Consider the following 23,580-nt stretch of genomic DNA (forward strand, 5'->3'; position numbering starts at 1 on the left):
GATCCGGCGGGCGGCAATCGGCAGGCGCGCGCTGCGGAGCGGCGCTTTTCTTCTCTAATCTTCTTATTTCATTTTAGCATTTACAATACAGCCAGCCGGTAATCCTGACATCAAACACGCCACGCGGCACTTTCAAGCTGCACCAGCGTCAGGCTGCACGAGCGCTGGCAGGAGCTGGCAGCTCCGACGGCTGGAGATAACAGGCAGGAGGAAGGCGAGGGAAGTGGCTCCCGTCCTGCAGAGCCTTTCCCTTGGGGCCACCCACAAGGTGCCCTCCTGGGGCCGTGGAGCTCTCCTTTGGGGTGCCCTGGGTGGTGGGAAGTGAGGGCTGGAAGCTTTTGGAGCCAACCTGCAGCTGGAGCTGGGGCACGGTGGGGATGGGAATGTGATATGGGTGCAGGGATGGGGACACAGCACAGGTGCAGAGACAGGGACCTTGTGTGGGTGTGGGGATGCTCCCCGTCTCCACTGGCAAGGCATGTGGGGACAGCTTTGGGTGGGGGGCACTGCTTGGTGTTACCCGACAGCACCACCAGCAATAGGACAGGGCAGTGCCCCAGCACCATGGGTGCAGCCCACAGGTCCCCCACCTGCAGCTGAGCGCCCCACAAACCAACCATCCTGCAGAGCGAACCCCTCTGGAACAAACCCCAAGCTGCATGCTCGGGTCCCCTCCTCTTCCTCAGCCCCTGCCCGTCGGGATGGCGATGCCACTGCCCACATCCCCGTGTGAGCCCCATGTCCCCCAGCCCCTTGCTTGATGCACGTGCTGCAGACACTCCGAGGAGCAGCTTCGGCACTAATCCCTGCCTCGGTCTTCGGGATTTAATCAGCACTGAAGCACAATGCTTTTTATCTTCCCTGTGGCCGAGAAGAGCTGAGACTCAACAGGAATTCATTTCCCTAATTAGCATCTCTGGCAAGGCCTCCCTCCTGCGCACCTCCCACCCTGGGGACGCCTCCCCGCAGGATCCGGCCCCCCAGGCCCCCACCCACGGGTGCTGGGGCTGCAGCGTTGGACCCAGCACCCACGGGCCCCGCACGGCGGTGGCACGGCGCTGGGCACGGGTGTCGCGGTGACGGGGAGGCTGACAAGGAAGATGAATGGTTTTAATCACGCCGCTTACAGGGCACCAGCTGAAGTTTCGTGTAAGTTATGATAGCGACAGTTTGCACGAAAATTGTATTTCCAGGCTTCATTGACTGGCTTAATGAGAATCTTTACGTGTCAGATATTAAATTAAGAAATTAAAGAGCTGTTGCGGTGTGTATAGACTCCTTCCCTCGCACCGAGCTGCTGCTTCCAGATCAATCAGGAACGCGCCTCTAGAAAAGATGGGAGAAGCCTTTGATTTTCTGTCACTGGGGAAGTGAATCTAATCCATGCTGGCACCTCGTTCATGTTTTATTAAAAGGAGGAGGAGGCGGGTGCTGGCCCCCTCCTGTGCCCACTTGTCACCCGTGTCGCCGGGCGCCAGCGTCCTGGTGCTGCTCTGCACCCGGGGACAGGAGCTGGACCCTGGCGGCTGGGTTTGACCTGAGTCCCCTGCTCCTTTTGATCTTCCCCCACATTTCTGCTGGTGACACAAACCAGGACAAAACGGTGCCAGCCCTGCTTCCACCGTGCCCACACCCTGCTCCCCAGCCACAGGCAGGTGGGGACATGGGGACACAGCTGCTGCTGCAAGCTGTCTGTCACGGCAAGACAAATCCCCCCGGCCCCCCAGCACGCCATCCATCTTCTGCTCCTGTGCCGGCCCCGGCTCTCCTTGTGCAGGGAAAGTTGGAGTAAACAGCTTCATTCAGTGCTAATGTGAGCGGAGACGTCGTTGGCTGTGTCAACTATTGATTTGCCTCGCTACGGCCCCATCACTCACTCGGGTTTTTCATTTTTTGATATTACACTTGGAAGGGGTGAAGCTCCATGCGCTGAGCTCACTGTGCTTGTCCCCAGGCCGGTGGTGGCCCAGGACCCCGGGTCTCCAGGGGAGGTCCCTCACCAAGGCTGTTCCCACCCTCTGCTGTTCCGAAAAAAGCTTCCAGCGACAAATTCCCCACTCACAGGAGAGGATAAAGACAGATGCTGCATGAAATCTGGGATGCCCTGCATGGCGAACACCATCTCCCTTTTTTATTCCCTCTCTCCCTAAGGGGTGGGTACACAGATTTGTGCGTAGTGCTGCTCACACCACTGCAGCTGGGAAAAGGTCCTCAGATCCCTCATTGCACCGAGAAAGCGTTTGAGGGATGTGACGACAGCCCAGCAGTAGGATGGGCACACGCCTGTGCACACTCACACATGCCCCTTGCACATTTGGGGCACACACATCCTCCCCAGGTAGGTTTTGGGGCGATGCGAGCAGAGACAGGCTCTGCAGGGACAGGGCGGAGTCCCCATATGGGTGGTTTGGGACGTGCTGGTGCCTCGTGAGCCCTGCAAGGGCGTCCATGTGCTCCTGACCTGCAGCTGTGTGCCCGATGGAGGTGATGGGTCTGAGAGCACTGCACGAGTGTGATTGTGTGCTTCAGGCTGGGTGTGCAAGCACGCGTTCCCAGGGATGTGTGCATCGGTGTGTGTGTGTGTGATGTGTACGAGCACCTGGACATATCTTGGTGCTGAATGCCCCCAGAACAGGGGATGTGTACACATGTGTGTGTCTGCGTGCACCAGCAGCGTACACAAGGGATGAAGGATGTGTGCACAGCTCCGTGCATGCAGCTCCCTGCTGGGTGCATGCAGGATCCGTGTGCACGCTGGGTGTGCGTGTTTGTGAGTTACCATGTGCAAACGATGCAGGTTTGCAGAGCACAGGGTTTGTGCTTGTGTTTGTACGTGTGTGTGTGTAAATGTGTGTGTACACAGGTGTGTACATGCATGTGTGCACACTGAGGCATGGCATGGGAGGTGGCTGGACCATGTCGGGTGGCTTTCTGGCCTCCAAAGAGCAGGTGACAGCGATGGAAGCCCATCACCTGCTGTCCCTTCCCGATGTCCACAGCCCTGCTGCACCAGGAGGTCACCAGGGGCTGTCACACCCCATGCCCACAGTGTCACAGGGGCTGCGGTGCTGCTGTGCTCTCAGGGATGGGGACAGGGGATGGGGACAGGCAGGGATAGTGGCAGTCACTGCCACCCCCCTGCCCACACGCAGCCTCCTGTGCCTTGCCCCGTTTGCATCCCTGTCCCTGCGGGGTGGCACTGCCCGGGTGGGTGCCCGCGGGGATCGGTGACAGCGCGCAGCCTCCCCGCCATCCCCACAGCACCATGCTGCGAAGCCACCTGCCTGCGGGTGGCCGGGGGGGTCCCTACAGCCCCAGGGGTGTCCCCAGGGCTGGCTGCAGCCTGAGTGACAGCCTGTCCCACTAATGAGCCCCCGTACGGGGCGGCAGGGCTGACACCCGCAGCCACCTCCTCGGGCCATCCCTGAGGGCTCAGAGCCACCAGGCACTGCCGAGAGGTCCTGGCTGTGGGGAGGAGGGGGCTGATGGTGCAGTGGGGTACCCCCATTGTGCCACAGCAGCACCTCTGCCTCAGCACCACCAGTCCTGCAGCGTCCTCTGCCTCAGCATTGTTCCTGGAGCACCCCCCCTGCAGCTCAGCACCTCTGCGCCGCTGTGGATGCACCCTGGTGCCAGCACACCCCCGTCTCCCATCACCGTCCCTTCCCTTGAAGGCACACGCACCTAATCCGCTCGTTAGCCTATCCCGTCATCTAAAACCAATATGCAGGTGAATGCTGGAGATAATTAATTGATCCATTAGATAGAGAACTGCCTGTGCTCGTGGCACCGCACGCACACGGAGGGGAGGCAGTGCCACCGTAGCTGCCCGTGCGCCAGTCCCAGCTCACAGCGAGCGGGTGCTGCAGTTCACACCCGGTCATGGTCACGGTGTGCACCCAGCCGTGCACACCCAGCCGTGCACACCCAGCTGTGCACACCCAGACATGCACACCTGGTTCTCTTGGGTGCACACCCAGCTGTATGGGGTGCACACCCAGCTGTGCACACCCCTGTGCACTCCCCATGCCTGCCCGCTGCTGTGGCGGCACACGCCGAGCCCCAGTGCTGCACACACCATGGTGTCCCACACCCCAGTTCCCACCCAGTTTTCTCACCAGCCACAGGGTCACAGCGGAGGGGACAGCCACCATCCAAGGTGACACCAGCAGCTGGGGCCGGGGTGCCAGCTCCCCAGAGCACTCCTGTCTCTCTGAGCGGGGTGGGCTCAGCATCCTCATGGAGCAGCGCCTGGGTGCCCCAGGCAGGAGGATGAGCACCCCAGCGGGCAGGGTGGGTGCCGGGGGGGCAGGTGGGCACCGCAGGGAAGTAAATAACGCAGCAAAACACGTGTCTGCCACCCCCCTCCTCCACCGACTTTGAAAAGCAACACATTACCCTGATCTCCAGACATGAGTTTTTGTCACCAAACAGGGTGATGAGGAGACTTTGAAGCAAATACAAACACCGGGAAAGGGAATACATAAGAAGGGAGTCGCGTGTTCTCTTCAGAAAACAATTGCGGTGTCAAATCCTCGGAGCAGCTCTGCGGAGGGGGAGCTGCTAACCAGGAACCTGACAGCCACGAACACAGGAAATTATCATCAAAATACAGAAATCCTCCCCTTGCTGACAGCACTCCTTCCCACGCTGGGCACCCTGGGTGACCCTTCCCTGCTTCCCACTGCACCTCACGAACCCTGGGTCCTGCAGTGGCGTCACTGTCCCTGCCAGGGACGCAGTGCCCTGGCCTTCTGCACTGCACCCCATTTCTGCAAAAGCTTTTGGAGATGGGGAGCAAAATGCTGCAGGGGCAGAAGGTGGGGGAGGACAGGGATTTGGGATCCAGTGTCCTTCCACCTGCAAACAGCTGCTGGCCCTTTGCACACACTCATGCTTTGCATGCGGGCTTGAAACCTGCAAAGACAGCTCGCACACCTTGCACAAGCACCCACAGTTTGCACGCTCCTCCTGCCTTATGTGTGTGCTCACACCTTGCACACCTCTCCCCCGCTGTCCTGCACATGCCCTGCCTGCGTACTGCCCTTCTCCCTGACACCCTCCTTGAAGCAGAACACATAAATATCTATCTGTGTGTGGAGGTAAAGGCAGCACTATATATAGCACGGAAGATGGGATCATTCTGTGGCAGGGCTCTCTCTGTGCCTGCCAGCTCCTGATGGATTTTTCTTGGGCATTTTGGATGTCTGAGGCATCCGGGGTTCTGCCTTGGAGGGCCTTGGTGGCAGCGGGGACAGGGGGTGGGCACCTCCGTGCGTCACACGGCCACCTCGGTGCCACCAGATGCACGTGCACTCATGCTCTGCACGCTCAGCACGTGCATGCCCACCCCGTGCACTGCCGCAGCACGTGCACGCGCACCCCTGCACGAGCATTCCTGCCCTGCTCATGTGCAGGGCGCACACGCAGCCCTTGCACACTTCTTCATGCCTTGCACAGCCTTGCACACATGCTTATCTCTCCCTCATGCACCTGTGGCCTGCGTGTACATTCCTGCCCTTGCACTTGTGCGCTTTGTACCTGTGCTCTGCCACTCAGTCACACTCTGCACACACACCAGCAGCCCCGTGCCCCCAGACCCTAAACCTTGCTCATGCACACCCTACCCATGCACGCACCCTACCCATGCACTCATCCATGCACGCTACCCATGCAGACACCCTACCCATGCACAGCCCTGCAGATTCCTCCCCCAAATCTCTGCTCATCCCTGTCCACCCCCACATCCGTCTGTCCGTCTGCCACCTCCCCGTGCCCAGTGCCGGGCACCCTTCTCCTCCTGCTTTATCTTCGTCTCCCAGCTGCTCTCGCCCCTCCCCGCTGCAGCCCCCGTCCCTCCTTCTCCCCACTCTCTCGCTGTGGTTATCACTGCCTTGCACACATCCCTCCTCCCCGCTTCTGCTCAGCCTCCTGCACCTCTCCGTGCTCCCCTTCTCTTCACCCCACCACCTGTCCCCTCCATCCCCAGCTTCTTCTCCTCTCCATCCCTCCCTCGTCCCACCCCACCATGGTCCAGCCTCCACGCTGCCTGCCCTGTCCCCTCACCCCCGTGCCCCTTGTCACCTCCGCATCCCCGTTTGACGCCGCTGCTGCAGCCTTCAAAGTTTCCACCGGAGCTGGGCTGCGGGAGGCGGGGAAGGCTGCGCCTCGCTCCCAGCCCCGCGACGCTGCGCTGCCACTCCGAGCGCTCCCGCCTTATGAATTTTACATTATTACCCACTTTAAAGTATATAAAATAACTAGTCATAAATTATTGAGGGGAAATTTAAAATACTACAAATGTTTATAAATGTTTATCAAGAGGTCTTCAGAAGTGAGCTGGCGCAGCCTGCGCGGCTTCCCGCGGCTGGCAGGAGCGGGGGGACGGCGTGGCCCTGCCCGGGGAGGGGGGTCTCATGGGACCCCCAGGAGGAAATCAGTGCCGGCTCCCAGAGCATCCTTAATTCATGTCCCCGTGGATGGCAAGGAACAAATTTTCATCCACGCTGTTTCCTTCTGCCGGCGGCGCTTCCCATCGCCTGCTGTTGTGTGACCCTGCCGGGGGCTCCCCGGCCCTGTCCTCGTGTGAGGGGACGTGTCCCGTCCCACCGGGGGGGTCTCCTGACTTTCTGTGGACATGTTCTGTCCCAGCACACGGGGTGGGGATGTGTCCCCTGGGCAGGCTGGCATCCTGCAGGTGGGACACCAATGACACCCTTGGTGTCCCTGGTGCTGGCTGAACCTTTGCACAGCTGCTGTGCCTTGTGGTGTGGTGAGAGCAGCGGTGGCACCGAGATGTGCCAGGGAGCCAGTGGTGTGCAGGAGGGGACACATCTGGCACGGGTCCTGGGCTGTGTGGCGACCAGGCGGGGCACAGCTCAGCCTTGGAATGGGCTGTCATGGGCCAGCCACACGTGTACAGCCCATGCACAGCCACACACGTGCTGTCCTGCAGCTCACAGTGCCTCCTGGAAAGCACAGCACCACCAAGCCTGGGCAGCTCTCACAGCACGGCATGGCACAGCATGGCATGGCGGGGCATGGGGCAGCGTGGCACGGCACTGTATGGTCCAGCCCTGCAGGGGTGGCATCGCTGAGCCTGGGCAGCCTGAATGGCACGGCATGGCACAGCCAGCAAGGATGAAGCTGTGGAGCTAGGGCAGCCTGCACGGCACAGTATGGCACAGCCTTGCGGGGATGACTCCTCTGAGCCTGGGTGACTAGTGTGGCACAGCAGAGCATGGCACGGCACAGCACGGCACGGCTTGGCACAGCACGGCACAACATTGCAGGGATGGCACAGCCCAGCACGCTGCCACTGCACGGTGTGTCCCAATCTCCCTCTTGCCCATCCCGAAGGAGCAGCAGGAGCAGCACCCGCAGCACCAGCGCGCTGGGTGCAGGCGCAGGAGGAGCAGTGATGGGGACAGCCGTGTCCCCACACAGGACACAAATGCATGCGGCAGGGACATGTGGCCATCCTGGAGCTTCCACCAGGAGCTGCCAGCAGGGACTGTGCTGAAAGTGCCGCCTGATTGGGGTAATCATGGGAGCACAGAGTGCATTAGCTGCGAAGGTTTATAAAGGGAAATTAAAATAAAATTGGATGTGACAGAAAAGTACATGGAAAATTAGTAGAAGACTATGAATATTTATGGCTGCAGTGGGAAAGTGCTCCTCTGTGCTCCCTGACACCTCCTGTTCCAGGGGACATCAGGGACTGGGGACTGCAGCACCCAGCTGAGTGCCCGTGTCCCTTGGGTGCCCATGGGGCTGCCGTGCACTGTGCCACCGAGCTGTCCCCATGGCATGGGGAGGTGGCAGCAGGCACTGGGAAGGTGGCAGGTGATGGCCAGGGAGTGCCTGGTCATAGAGGAGCCACTGGCACTGCGTGGCGCTGGCATGCAGGAAGAATGAGGGCACCGGGACACTGCTTGGCGTGCCAGGAGGGCCCGGCACAGCCGTGCTCCGGCACCGCGCCACGGTGCCACCATCACGCCAGGGACAGCACAGCCCCACAGCCCACAGCCCCACAGCCTGCCGGACCCGGGGACAGCCAGCCCCCCGTCCCCTCCCGCTGTCACACTTAGAAGCCATTAAAATAATTGAATGCTTTAAATATTCAGCACTCGGCTTAAATATTCATCAGCGAAGTTATTCTGATTGCTACACTACATCAGCGCGGGCTGGAAAACAGTTCCTCTCCATCAAGCTCCCCCGCCCCTGCCTGCACAGCACTGCACACCCGGAGCTCACGCGGGCACACACGGGCATGCACACGCGTGTGCACACGTGTGCACATGTATGTGTAAGGACGCCTGCGTGCAGCTCCAAACAAATGTATCCATGGGCATGCAGAAGGAAGCTTGCAAACTGCTGCAGCAGCCGGGTGCAAGCAAGGGGCTGGTCTGTACCCAGGACATGTTAAGGACTGATTTATTAATAAATAAAAATAAAAAATAAAAAATAAAAAAATAATTAAAAAAAAAGTAAAAAATAAAAAATAAAATCAAGATGAGAGCTCGTGTGTTGGGACAGCACCACCTCACACCTCCCGTGCTCCCTACTGGTCCTCCAAGCCCTTGAGGTGGGCGATGCTCTGCTTCTCCCCACTGCTGATTATTTGACCTTATGGCAATGCAGGTCCTGTTGGGAGCACCGAGAGGGGAGGGAGTTCTGCACTGTGCTGGGCTCTGCAGCTCCTCTTATCTTCTCCTGAGCTTGACAGCACTCTGCTATAATCCTCCTCTGGGGAACGAGGGGTTGCTGCTCGACCCCCTTCTTCCTGGGACAGAGCAACACGGCCAAGGCAAGAGCAAGAGAGGAATAACAGCTGATAGAACCGATGGCTAGGAACAAAGGATGCCCTGGAAAGAGAAAAACAACTTGCTGCTGGCGACAAAATCACTGCCACACTCCAGGGTGTGTGAAACCAGACCCAACACTTGTTTTTTTAAAAGGTTTTTGCCACTGAGTGTGCACGCTGGCACTGAGATGCACCAAGACGCACTGAGATGCTCTGAGATGCTCTGAGATGCTCCGAGGTTCTCCGAGATGCTCTGAGATGTTGTGGCGCAGTGGAAGCCCATGGGGAGCTCACCCTACCTCATGCTGGCAGGCACCTGCTGCTCCCCACACCCCCTCTGCAGGCTCACAAGAGGCAGGAGCTGAAGTGCAGCACCCACAGGGAGCAGTGAGCGTGGCCAGGGCACGAAGCCGTGAAGCCTGCCAGCTCCAGCAAACACCTGCAGCCACCTGGTGCCCGCCTGGCTCTTGCTGCAGTCCTGCACTCACAGCCCTCACCCCAGGTTAGCTGTTGATGAAATTTTTGCCTTGCACACGGGCAGGGAGGGCGTTGCGTGTGCGAGCTGCTGCATGAGCGCACCGGGATGAGCACGTGTGTGCGGGCATGTGCAGGAGCACGGCGAAGCACAAGCGGCCCCGACAAAGCTCTGCAAACAGCACTGATAAAATTGTTCCTCAAATACCTAAAGCAGGCTTAGGTTTAAGCAATCTCGCTCCAAAGACGGCTCCCGCATACATTTCGCAGGCTGGAGCTGCATCTTTAATCCCAGGGAATCAGGCGCTTTGCATCTGCCTTTGCCATTCACATCTGCAGCCGAGCTGGCTGTGACGGGGGCTGCCCCTGCTCCACCGGGCACCACGGCTGCCACTCGGCCACCACGTCCCCACCAGGGATGCCACTTGGCCACCACGTCCCCACCTCAGCTGCCACCCGGCCACCACATCCCCACGGCGGCGGGGACAGAGCCGAGCGGGGCTGAGGAGCGCTGGGAAGGAGCCGGCGGTTTATCCGCTACGATTTAATCAGCCCTGTAATTAGATTAATTTGTTGATTTGGTAGCAACCCATTTCTTGCCGTTGGGTTTGTTTATGTGTGTTTTATGCTTCGATTTGGCAATAAAACAGGAGCTGAGGAGGTGGGAAAGTCCCTCTGTGCGCCTGGGCTGGAGACGCTTGTCCCGGGGCCCCACCAGCTCCTTGCAAGTGATGGGGAACGGCAGGGCTGCTGCTTCCTGAAAGGGAAAAATTTACCCCAAACTGCCCCAATTTGCTCCTCTGAGCAGATGGGCAGCAGAGCATGTGGCACAGCCATTGGTGCTCATGCAGGGCTCTGCACCAACGCCCTGCTGTGCGCACTGCGCACCTTGCATGGGTGCAGCATCCCGCCCGGGGGGACGCCGCTGCCTCGCAAAGGGAGCGGGCTGAATAATTAACATTAAAAATAATGATTTCGGGGAGGGGTGAGGGGAGGCAGGCAGGAGAAAGGAAGGGAGACGTGGAGCGAGTGAGAAGGTTTGCTGGAGAAGCCGGTGTGAGGAGCGCTTTGATGGGCAGCTCCTTTGATCAGAGATCTGAATAGAGCCCTCACGTTTCCCCGTGTGAGCCCGCTGCCTAATTACCGAGCGGCGGGGCCGCCTCGAGTCCTCGGCACGTTGCCGTAATAGATTTCACTGCGTCCAGCCTCCAGAAGGACATTGATTCTCCCCGCAGCCACAGACTCGTGCTAACCATTGCATTCTATCGATTTTTCCTTTTCTTTTTTTTTTTTTTTTTCTTCCCCCCCCTTTTCATTTTTTTTAAGAATTTTCTTTATTTTCATTAAATCATTAATCAGGGAGAAATCTACATTTTTATCATTTCTATGGCTGGAGAGGAAGAGAGGAAAGTTATATTGCCATAGAAACCGTTCCCTACCATTCTCAGCCTCGGAGCAGTCCCTCTTGTGCTGTCTCTTGTCAAAAGGCGTAATTGTTGCTCCTGATCTTCACTGCTCAATTAGCAATGATGTCTCCCTTCAAGTTAATTGCTGGAGATGGGAGGAAGTAGGACAAATGTAACCTTTTAGATGAAAAGATCTCTCCCCCCCCTTTCCCCGCCTTTCCTTGCCTGCAGGCACTCAAGGGCCCCTGGTGCTCCATCTCCTGCGCAGCACGGGGCTGAGGACCTCTCCTCGTGCTCCTCGCCCCTCTATCTGAGGCAGGACCCCTCTGTGTCCCTGCTCGGCTCCCCGTGCCTCTCCCTGCCTTGTGCAGTGGCAGTGCCACCTCCTGGCACCCTGTCTGGGTGGTTTGGGTCAGCAAAGGACATGGGGACAGGTGCTCCAGGAGATGAGGATGGAGATCTGTCCCCAGCTCCATCCCCAGCTCCTCAGGATGGAGCAGGTGCCTGCCCACAAGCATCACCTCCAGTTCAGGCACTTCCCTGTCACCTCCTCCACTTGTGGCCCCCGCCCCAGCACCTCCTGGGCTGGAGACACCTTCTCAGTGCCCTGGGCTCTCCGCTCCAGCTCACGTGGAGCATCCCCACCACGTTGGCCCCTCCACAGCAGGCAGGCTTCACTTGGTGGCTTCAGATGATGGGGTGGGGACCTCAAAGCAGCCCCAGTGCATGCCCCAGGATTAAAACAGGGGGCTGAGTGAGGAGGGAGAGGTGGCAGAAGCAGGGGGATGGCCCCAAAACGAGGACAAGAGCATGGCCAAGCCCCTACCCAAGCGCCAGGCAGGAACCAAGGGAGTGCCTGAAGCTCCAGGCTGTGATGAGGGCAACGTGGACAGCAGGTGGAGGGAGAAGAAGGTGCCACCATCCACAGGGGACACCACAGCACCCTGCCAATGCTTGGGGTCTGCAGAAAGGGTCTAGGGCAGACCCAGCAAGGAGATGCTGCCTCGTGGCTGTCCCCAGCCCATGCTTGGGCATGGGCAGCCCCTGCAGACCTTTCCCCAGAAGGGCCCTGTGGGACTGCTTTGCATAATAACCCCCAGAGATGTTCCTGGCCACCCTGAAGCACCCTCACTGGGGTTTTCCTGCCGGGCTGGGGTTGCCTCAGCAGCAGGGTGTCACTGATGTCCCCAGACATGTGTCTGCCTTCCCGCAGCATCTCCACCATGCACCAGGAGCAGGAAGGTCCCTCACTGACCGAGAGCCACAGCTGCACAGGCAGGGGACCCGGTGTGGAAGGAGCTTCCCATCCCCTTGCTGGGAGCAGGTCTCTGACCAGGCAGCCCCACAGCCCTGCAGAAAAGCCCACGTCACTCCTGGGCAGCTCACCAGGAGCCCCAGGTACATCTCCTCGGGCCGATGCCCTCCTTCACTGCTCAGACTGCAATTGCTCGCTCTCAAATCCTGGAGCAGGGACGGGGGCAGCCGATCTCACCGAGACGCAATTAGGTTACCTCCCGCTGCTGGTGGATCCCCCTGAGCCCAGACCAGGAGCTGCTGCCCTGAGCATCCCCCGGTACGTGGGTGCCAGGGCAGTGCCCACCCCATCACCGCGCACCCCCTCCCTCACCCTCTCCATGCTCACACCTCCTCTGATGCCCAGGATGCCCTGGAAAGCCTTTAGACCGGGAAAAACAAGCCCTGTGAGGCTGGAAAGAGGCATTTCAGGGGCTGAGCATGTGGAGGAGCCACTCGAGGATGCTTCCCAGCGCGGATGAGCTCCTCACGGCCCCTCGGCTCCGGAAGGCACGCGGGAGCACTTGGCACGCCGGCCCTCCGCTGGCGCTTCCCTTCCGCTGGATGCAAACAAGCCCTTAACATTTCGGAGAGTGCCTGCGCTCACGGGGACCCACGGGACACTGAAACGCTGCAGCCGCTTCGTGCCTCCCCCCTCGGCACCCAAAGGCGAGGGCTCCATCGCCCGGCCGCCTTCCCCGCAGCCCCGGCTCCTGCAATTAGAGCTGGCCCTGAATGGCGCGATAATGTCAGGTTTGCATCTGATTCCCCCCCGTGTGCTAGGTAAGGAGGGGCCGGCAGGCTCGGGGAAGGATCACACGTGGCAGCTTTTAATAGCAACCCGCCCGCCTGTCACTGGTTCCTCATCACTCCTCTTGAAGCGGCTGCTAATTACCCGCAAGCCGGTGGCTGCGTTCCGGGCGTGACGTCCCCCCGCTGCAGCCCCTCTCCCCCTTGTTTGGGGGATTCAGGGAAGGTGGGACCGCTGGGGTGGGCTGCAGGAGGGCTGCAGGGACCCCGTTCCTTGGGGATGCGGTGCTGGGGGTGAGCAGAAAATGGGGTTCCCCATCACTCACCCATCTGGCTCCCATGCTGCATGGGGGACCCCCAAAAAGGACCTAGCACCCTCCTGAGCCTGCAGGCTGCATGGTTTGGAGGAGGCACAGCACCTCACAGCACCCCACAGCACCCCACAGCACCCAGCTCCTGCTGGCACCCAGTGAGTGACAGCGCCCAGCCCCCAGCCCACCGCCCCCCTGTCAATCCGCAGGGGAATTATTTATCCCGACAATAGGAATTGTCTGCACGGGCCCTTCCCCCTCCCCAGCACCTACCCCAACAAAGGAAATCATCCTGATATGAAAGGGAAAATTAAATTACCCCAATAAAGACTTAGTGCTGCTTTAATGACATCACCAGACTCAGGCGCTAATTAGCTGAGTACAAAGGAAGCTAAATGTGAAAACGTGAATTTTTGTTCCCTTTTCTGCTGTCGTAGAGCATCAGTGGGAGTCTTGGCAGGCAGGGCAGGAGCTGCTTCTACTGCCCCTCCTGGAGCTGCCCAGGGGCTGCTGAGGGCAGGACGGACCCTGCACTGCACACACTGCATGCACAAACCTCGCACTGTGCATCGCATCACACAGCTCACACCTCCCAGTAGTGTGCACTGCATGCACAGCCTCTCTGCACTGCACGGCTTGCAATTTGCACTGCACACACTGCATGCTCACTGCACTGCACGGGATGCGCCTTGCACTGTGCACACTGCATGCACTGCCTCACTGCACAGCACAGGTTGCACCTTGCACTGCACACACTGCACACACAACTTCTGCACTGAACAGCTTGCGCATTGCAGTGTGCATGCTGCATGCACACACCTTGCAGCATGTGCCACACTCATTTCCCGCTGCACACACTGCATGCACACACCTCACTGCTCTGCTCACACCTCCTCCTGTACACAATGTGTGCATGCACCTCACTGCAATTCACAGCTCACACCCTGCACCGTGCATGCCACACACACACCTTTCATTGAACACCACACTGCACGACTCAATTCCTGCTGCACACACTGCATGCGCACGTCGCATTGTGCATCACATTGCACAGCTCACACCTCCCAGTGAGTGTGCACTGCATGCACAAGCTCTCTGCACTGCACAGCTTGCACCTTGCAGTGTGCACACTGCATGCACACACCTCACACTGCATACCACACTGCACATCTCATGCTTCCTGCTGCACAAACTGCATGCACACACCTTGTTGCGCTGCACAGCTCACGCTTCCCACAGCGAGCGTGCATGGCATACACTCATTGCACAGCTTGCAGCTCCCACGGTGAGCTCACACTGCACGCACTCACCTCGTGTTTCAGGCTGCAGGGCAGACTGCCAGCTCACTGCACACGCTGTGCTGCAGGCATGCATGCTCCTCGTGCCGCACACACAACGCCCCTGGTGCTGCTGCAGCTGCAGCAGGGCCTCACGCATCTCGCCCTGCATGAACACTGGGTGCATTCACGCCTCCCTCTCTCTGCACACTCACACCTCCCGTGCAGCCTGCATGCCCACACCATCAGTGCACACTCACCGTGTGGCCGTGCTGCTTCTCCTCCACCCCAGGGCTGGCAGCAGCTTGGAGGCCACGGGGCTACAGGGGACCTGCTGCAGCCTGCAGGCAGCGAGCACCAGCCCCAGGGACCAGCACAAGCCTGATGTTGCTCACAGGGCAAGGGGTCATCGGTGTGTCCCTTTATTTACCTCTGAATTTAGGGCTGCTTTGCCTTGTTGGAGGTCCTGCTGCATCTATCCCCCCCCCTCCAGTAATTTCCCCCTCGGTGCAAAGGAGCTGTGGCAATGCATGGGGGCTCCGGCAGAGGCCAACACTGCTCCTGCAGCTTGCAAATACATAAAGCCTCAGTTTAATTAAAGCTTAAACGGTGAAGGAAACCAGGGCACTGCCACTGTCACCCCAAACCTCACCCCAGCCCCTTTCCCCTCCTGAGCAGGGGAAATTTTAGGAGGGGGCACAAGCTGATCTCCGTGACTTGCAGTCCCTCCCCTGTGGCCGGCTGAGGCTGGCGCTCAGCCCCAGTGCCACCAGTTGCTCCCAGCTGTCCCCACGGGGATGGGGTGACAGTGCGGGTACCAGCTGTCCCCACACTGGGATTTAAGGGGATCCCAGGATTTAAGGGGATCCCGCTGTCCGCGCTCCCCTCGCTCCCACCACCGGCTGCATCCCAGACGGATGGGTGCAAACGCCTCCGCGCCTCCTTAAAATGACATCGCTGGTCTCCATGGCAACCCTGCTCTGCCTCAGACCAAGAGCATCATCTGCTCCATCATCCCTGCAGGCCAAATCCAGCAGGCAGGGCGCTGGGGCTGCGGGACCCCTGCCCAGCCCAGCTGGCCCTGGGGTGCCCGGGCATGGAGCCCCTGCAGCCAGGCAGGGTCCTGATGGTGCCCGGGGGGCTGCACTGCCCCCAGACATTGTGTCATGATGGGAGCCTCCGGGGAGAAGGGATGCACAAGTGGAGAAGGGATGCACATGAGCAGAAGGGATGCATATGGGGAGAAAGGACACATATGGGGAGAAGGGATGCACACAAGGAGAAGGGATGCACAAAGGGAGAAGGGATGCGTATGGAGAGAAGGGATACGCATGTGGAGAATTGATGCACAAAATGAGAAGGGAAAAGGGATGCACATGTGGAGAAGGGATGCACAAAGGGCAAAAGGATGCATATGAGAAGGGATGCACATAAGGAGAATGAATGCACATGAGGAGAGGGGACACACACAGGTAGAAGACGTGCAAATATGGAGAAGGAATGTGCACGCAGAGAGGCGATGTGACAGAGGAGAAGGGATGCACTTGTGCAGAAGGCATGCACATGGGAAGAAGGGATGCACATGGGAAGAAGGGATGCACATGGGAAGAAGAGGTGTGCAGGCTTGCACAGCCACACGAGGGCTAGGGGCTGTGCACAAGGGCACAAGGAGGGATGGAGCCCCGTGGTGCAGCCGGGTGCAGCTGCATGGTTGAGGGCACAGAGGTGGCACTGCCCATGCCGTGGGGTGCCCCGTGGGGCAGCTGCAGCTGTGGGGTGGAGGAGAGGACAATGGGAGGCTGAGCCCAAGGGCACTGAGCCAGGGCTGCACATGGGATGGGGTGCGGGTGCCACAGCCCAGCCCCGTGCTGGCTGCCCTCTCATTTGTCCTCATTAAAGGTTGGCAGGGCCTCTAATTAGGTGGTGTGAGTGCCAGCGCCCTGCTGACAGCCACCTGTGCGGCGTGCCTCCTCCTCGGCCTGCCTCCTAATTAGCTTGCAGGATGCTGCCACCCTTGTTGGGATGTGCCAAGGGGGGGGTGGCACTGCTGTCACTGCTGCCCAATGTCCCCGCATCCTCACAGGGCACCCGGATACCGTGGGCACCCCCAGCCTGGTCTCAGCACCCCCAGGCACCCTTTGGTGTCCCCGTTCCCTCTGCAGCACCCTGGGCATCCCGGACCCCTGGGACGCACCCGCCCGTGGGCACCCACCCGTGGGCAGGCACGGTGCGAGGATGAGGAGCCTTCATGAACCCGCAAGCTGGGCAGGGCTAACGAGCCGGCGGCCGCTTTAATTAGATTAATTGGCTCCCATTCGGCTCCAGAAGAGCTGTCAGGCTGCGAGCGCCTTCCCGCTGTACCTGGCTAATTACAGCACCGTGGCCGCCACTCTGCAGCACCGGGAGCTGGCACCGGCCGAAGGCGTGCCAGGGGGGTGCCGTGGGCATGGTGCTGAGCCCACTGGGCACACAGAGAGCTGGGCAGCTCCACAAGGTGACAGCCACGGCCACAGGGCTTGCACAGCCTGCCAGCAGCTCCCCGGGGTGCACACAGGGCTGGAAGGTGCACCCATGGGTGCTGGCATCGGATGGATCCTGCACCCAGCAGAGCCCGCACAGCACCAGGACCCCACAGCAGACACCCACCTGTGCCCTCCCAAGCACAGCACATGTACCTGGGGGTGACAAGGCACCAGGGATGCCCACCCAGCACCATCCCCATCGCCCCACACGGACCCTGAGCCCTGGCCATGCCTGTGCAGACCCCTGTCCCTGCGTGGGGTGGCTGCCATCCTGGTGCCACTGTCCCTGGGCCTCAGAGTGCACCTGGGGCTGGGTGCTTTGTCCCTTGCCCTTGCCCTAACTTCATTTCTGAGCCTTAGGGGAACAGCCAAAGCCCTTTACCTGCTTGCCCAGGACATGGGGCACCTCCTTGGTGGCCCCAGGGACATGGGAAGGAGCCCTGCTGTGGGGGGTGCGCTGTCCCCAGGGTGTCACCCAGCCGTGGGGACATCACACCAGGGCACCTTGCAGGGACACCTGCAGGGCAGCCGGGGGGGGGCTGCAGCCCCCGTCCTTGCCAAGCACCTTGCAAAGGGCCCACGCAGCAAGATTTTGGGGAGGGGGGCACACATCGAACAACTCTTGGCTATAAATCTCTCAGCACTCGCCCATCACCGTGTGCGCAGTGGGAGCCAGCGCCCACCTGTCACTGCAGGGGGGGTCCTGGCCTGCTGCGGCCACCTGGCGACACCTGGGGACACCTCGGTGGGGGGACGCTGCCTGCACGCAACCCCCTCACTTGGAGGGGATGGGGTGAGGAGAGGAAGGGGAGGAGGAGGAGAAGAAGGAGGAGAGAGAGAAGGAGAAGGAGGAGAAGGAAGCGCTTCCTCCTCACAGCAGGTGCTGTCCCCAAGGGTGCCTGCGCCCTGGGGACGAGAGCACCGAGAGCCCTGCGAAGCCACTCTGCCAGTAATTGAATATTCAATTTTCGAAATAACCTTGAGGAACTAAACGAAGAGGCTGGGAAGAGAGCTGATTGCCAGCTGCACCTGCTCGGCGCGCAGCCGCCCGGGCGCCGCTCCCGGCCCCCCTTGGCTTCCCCTTCCCCAGCCCTTGTGTCGGCATGGGGGGAGGCACAAGGAACACGGGGGGGCAAGGGGGCTGCACCTCAGGGTGCCCCCTGCCTGCCATGGGGCAGGGGGGTGCAATGGGTTTCACAGGCTGTGGGGAGTGGGACAGGCTGTGTGTCCCTGTGTCTGCACCCTCGCTCAGCACCCTGCCACGACCTTCTCCATCTTCCCACCCTGCTCCCCAGCCACCTCACCCCCTGTCACCCCTCATCCGGGGGACACTTTGCCCCCCGCAGCATCACGGTGCTCTCTTGTTCTCCCGGTGCCACGGAGCCGCTGCACCCTGCAGGCAGGGGCCGTACCCTGCCTCTCCCCAGCGCCAGCCCCTGCACATCGCTGGCTGCCTCCACACTTGGCCGCATTAATAACCAGCCGGCTGCTGGGGAAGGATTTACCAGCTGTTTTTCCTGACTCCGTTGGCCTCGGATAAATCAGCGGGGGGGCGTCGCACGGCGTTTGCCAGGGGGCTGATGGATGGCGCCGAGTGAGCGAGGAGATCGCTCACGCACTGACGCTTCCAGGAGTTGCTGGGCTGGGGCGAGTGGGCAGAAGGGGAGCGGGCTGGTGCCCAGCACTGCACCCACCCAGCCCGGTGTGGGGGCTCTGGTGTGGGCAGCCCACCCAGCCCCGGGCCTGGATCCATCTCCGGCTGCAGGACGGAGATTATCTCGGAAGAGCTGAGCGCGCACAACGTTTCCAAAAGCAATTGCAAGCGAAGCAGGGAGCAGCTGTGGGCTGAGCAGCCCGCCTCCCTGCGTCCCCGCAACATCTGGAGGCGGCAGCTGTGCCGGAGAGCGAAACCTGTTCGGGGGGATGAGGAAGGGTGCGGGACCCCACGGCGTGCAGCAAGGAACTGGCACTGGTTTTGGGTCCTTGCCATGCCCCCTCTCTTGCAGGACCCCCCCAGGGGGTGTCCCTGGGTGTCCCAAGGCTCGCTGGTCTCCATTTCAAAGGGGGTGGGGGGTTGTAAGGCACTGCCCCACTGCTGGCACTGCCCCCTGTGAGCCCGCAGCCAGGTGATGCCAGCAGAGTGGCTGCGGCGTGCACGGGTGCATCAGACAGGCAGCTCCTCAGCAGTGTCACTTGTCCCAGAGCCACCCAAACACCTGAGATGTACCCAGTAAGAGCAATGCGAATGGGATGGGGACATCACCCCGAGAGGTTGAACCGCAGCAAAAGCCCAAGGAGAGGAGGGAGGTGAGAGCATCACACTGCCAGTGGGGCCACCCCCTTAGGGGTTCTGTGCCCATACCTGGGCTGGGGACAGTCCCAGGAGCCCCCATCCTGGTGGTGCCCCACTGTCCGTGCCAGCCGTGTGCCTCCATGAAGGCAAAGCAGATGAATTATTCCTTTTAATCTGTAGGCACGAGCTGGTCCCTGGGCCACTCTGCCCCCCTGGCATGTGGGTCCTGCCACCCCTTGGGGCTGTGTCGGTGGCTCTGTGCTGTCCCCAGCCGTGGGGTGACAGTGCCAGCCCCTGCACACATGCACCCAAGATGCGCACAGCCCACAGGTGAGCTCTGGCCTTACTCCAGCTGAGCTGCTTTCATCTCTGCCTGCTCCCTCTGTGCGTGCCTGGCTCTCGCTGCTCCGTGTGGGGCTCGGGGAAATATTTGTGCCGTGCGCTGCTTTGAAGTCGAACACAACCTCCAGCCCCAGCTCCCTGCACCCCGGCTCCTCACCAGCAGCGCTTGTGTCCCTGGTGAGCATCCCTGCTGTGGGCAGCATCTCTGCACCCATCTCCTGCCCCCCTCAAAAATCCCACTGGGCTTTGCAAAAAATAAAACCCAATCAAATGGAGAAGACCCCCTCCACCCCCCAATGCACAGGGGGCTGCCCCGTGCCAAGCAGCATCCCTCTTCCCACCATCAACCCTCTTTTTTTAGGGCACGGAGCATCCTGCGCACGGTGTCAGGCCGCTAATTGCAGCCCTCCGGCATCCGGGAGGAGAGAAACTCCCTGATTTATGGCTTGGCGGCAATAAAGCTCCGCATGGCTGCGAAGGGAATTCACCCGCCTCCAAAACAAGGTTAAATAAATAGCTGATGGGAGCACTCAGTAACTCTGCACGGTGGCACACTTTAGGGACAGCGGTGCCGAGGGGACAGGAGTGCGAGGTGTCCCCTCGGCGCTGCTGTCCCCAAATCCGACCCCATGCAGGTGGCCCTGCTGCCCCTTGGTGCCTTCTAAAGGGATGCTCTGCACCAGCAGAGGACGGAGATGGTCCCGGCGATGTTCCCACCACCGGTGCAGGGCTGCCGGGGAGTTTTTCCCCATAATTGCTGCTTCGCCATGGCAACGCTCGCCCGGCGCGCGAGTGTGCCTCGCAGCACATATTGTTTCGGAAAGGTCACCGCCGAGAGGTGGTGGGCTCGGCGGAACGCGCCGCTTTTGTTCCTACATATTTATGAAGGGGGAGACAGGAGGTAATTGCAGCCCCCTGCCGGAGGGTCAATCTGGTGGTGGACACAGGTGCTGATGGGGACGGGTCCTTCGGGCTGGCTGCACCGTGCGCAGGAGTCGTGGATGGGGTGTGGGGCATCGGGTGGGGCCGTGGGGCATGGTGAGGAACTGTGGGGTGCAGTGGGGTGCTGCGGGATGGAGAATGTGGGGAGCCATGGGATGGAGAATGTGGGTGTCATGGGATGGAGAATATGGGGTGATGTGGGATGGGAAACATGGGGGAACGTGAGAGAGAGAACATGGGGTGCCATGGAGTGGACAACATGGGGTGCTGTAGGATAGAGAATATGAGGTAGCATGGGATAGAGAACACAGGGTGCCATGGGATGGGGAATGTGGGGTGGCAAAAGATGTGAGGTGACATGGGATGGAGAATGTGGGGTGCTGTGGGATGGAGAATGCGGGGTACCATGCGATGGAGAATGTGGGGTATGAAGGGATGGGTAACATGGGCTGCCATGGGATGGAGAATATGCAGTGCTATGGGATGGAGAAAAAGTGGGTGCTGTGGGATGGAGAAAGTGGGAGGCATGAGATGAAGAACTTGGGGTACCATGGGGTACCACAGGGTGCAGCCCTGAGGGGTAACAAGGGATGGAGAAGGTGGAGTACTGCGAGGTGGAGTTCTGTGGGGTGACACAGGAGGGAGCACCACAGGGCACTGTGTGACAAGGCACCGAGGGACAGCCAGGGCCACAGGCACCACGGGCAGGACCAACCCCCAGCCCCACACTCCTGGCTTTCCCAGGTGAAGGTGCCCCAGAACAGCAGTGCCACCGGGGTCCCCGTTGTCCCCAGCACTCCTGTGACTCCTTCCCCATCCCTGGGACATGGGGAGGGGTTTCCCTGCCCCACGGCTGCCCCAGCCCAAACCCAGCTGTCACCCACAGTGACCGGGCAGGGACCCTGGAGCAAGGAAGGGGGTCCTGGAGGGGGCCACCGGTGTCACCTCCCTGCCCTGCCACCAGCACACATGTGTCACCTCAGGGACTCTGATCCTGGCTTGCATGGGGATATGGGCACTCTGGCACCAATGGGCATGGGGACACTGGTCCTTGTCCTCCATGGGGACATGGGGACAGTGCCACTGCCCACCCAGCACAGGTGCCCAGCTGGGTGGGCAGTGGCACTGTGGATCAGCGTACAGATTTTGGGCAAATCCCGCAGCATCTCCGCCCCATTGGAAGCTGCAGGGCCCAGGAGGACCTCGCGTGGAGGCTGGCAGCTTCGGAGGCTGTCACAGCACAGGGACCTCTGCACCCTCTGCCTTCCCTCCAGCCCACGGTGGTGTTTTCTGGGGGGGTCTCACCCCGGGCCAGCTGATGGGACGTGTCCCCTGTCCTGCGGGGATGCCAACAGGGGTCCCACAGCCAAAGCGCTCAGCGCCCACCTTGTGATGGAGAGGGAGCTCGGCTGCCTCCCGGCCCTGCTCCGTTATCTCGCCTGCACGTTCGTTAATCACCGATCCCTATGTAAACAGACGCATCCCCAGCCCTCTGCTTCCCATCGCCCTGGCAACAGCGCAGCGAGGCCGAGCATCCTTTTCGGGTGTGCTCCTGCCCGCTCCGCAGCCCCGGATAAAACGTTTTGGCTGCTCTCGCTCCCCGCATCCCACCTGGGGACAGTAGGGCTGCGGGAGGAGGGTGCTGTGGGCAGGGGGCCCATGTCCCCAGGGGATGCTCCATGGCACGGGTGTGCAGCAGCCCCACAGCGAGCCCCGAGCCACTTAAGGTTGAAGAGGAATGTGAAAGCCAGCAGGAAAAGCAAACATTAGTGGTAGCCATGCGGCTAAGGGGAATAGGAAGGGCTTTTACAAATATATCAAGGGGAAAAGGAAATACTGGAGAGCCAAGACAAAGTAGGCCCATTAATAAATGAGGAAGGATAGTAAATTAATGATGATCTTCAAACGGCTGAGTTCGTGAACTACTTATTGAGGCCTGCCGCTAACGAGAACAACAAGGCAAAGAGGCTGAGATGCCTGAATGCAGCGCAGGGTGCTGGGACTGGGATGGGGACCGGGCTGCAGCACGGTGCCTGCATGTAGGTCTGGTGCCGGCAGCCAGGAGGTCATCCCCATAATTCATTAGTTCCTGGTGAGCTGAGAGCCTCAGCTCCTGATCTGCCCCTGTTCGCCCTCCCGCTGAAGTCGCACTGAATGTGCTGTGGTGCCTGGCCTGCCTCGCTAGGAGGGGAATTTTCTGCCCTGAAGATATGCCCCAAATCCCCTGTGCTGCCAGGAGAGCCAGCTGGGGAAGCAGGGCTGTCCCCTACTGCTGCTATGTGAGCACCCTGGCCCCCTCAGGGCACTTTGAAGACCTTCATGGTCTATAATCTATGGCACTCATGGACCCAAAGGTGGAGAGGTGCTGGGATGCTGCAGAAGCCAAGCCTTGGCCCTCTGTGGGGCTCCTTCCCTGGGGAGAAGCTGCACCAAGGTTGTGGGGTGTGCCCTGTGGGACAAGGCAGGGACACGGGGACACGAGGACACGTCCCTCGACAGGGTTGGGCGGGGATGTGGGGCAGGACCCATTGTGCTGGGAAGATGCCCTGTGTGCAGGGCGCTCCACGACACGGGGGCGCATGGGGAACGGCGTCCGGGAAATGAGGGCCCTCGTCAATGTTTGATGGGCCTGGCAGTCCCCAGGGTGTGTTTACAGGGCAGTAAATTAAAGCACTCAGCCAAGTGACATTTGTGTTCTGCAAATGCGATTATTATGCATGATTAGCAGCCAAGTGCACTGAAAAACCCACACTCTGCGCGCGCGGCAGCGAGCTGCTCGCTGCCCTGCCGGAGCCCCCAGCTCCGGAGCTGTGCCCCCAGTGGGCACCTCCTCCTGGGGACATTGGGACGAGGAGAGTCCCATGTGCCGGGGACCCCAGCACCCCCTCAGCCAGCACCCCCAATGCCTGCTATGGGACGGGCTGCAGCAGCGCACGAGTTGCAGCGTTTTGCTTCCAGCTCCTGACCCAGCTTTCCAGCAGAATGCCTCCAAACCCACTTTTTAGCTTTAATTATTTATCTGTAACCAATTTGGCAGGAAAACCAATTAAACGAGTGGGTGATTAATGACCTGCTGATTTGCGCAGGTACCTAATTTAAATGTCTATATAATATATAAGCGCATTTTGGGGATGCTTGGATGGCTTGGGTCATCCTGCGCTGTT

Source organism: Anas platyrhynchos, chromosome 14, assembly GCF_047663525.1.
Source record: "Anas platyrhynchos isolate ZD024472 breed Pekin duck chromosome 14, IASCAAS_PekinDuck_T2T, whole genome shotgun sequence".
In the NCBI taxonomy this organism is placed as follows: Eukaryota; Metazoa; Chordata; class Aves; order Anseriformes; family Anatidae; genus Anas; species Anas platyrhynchos.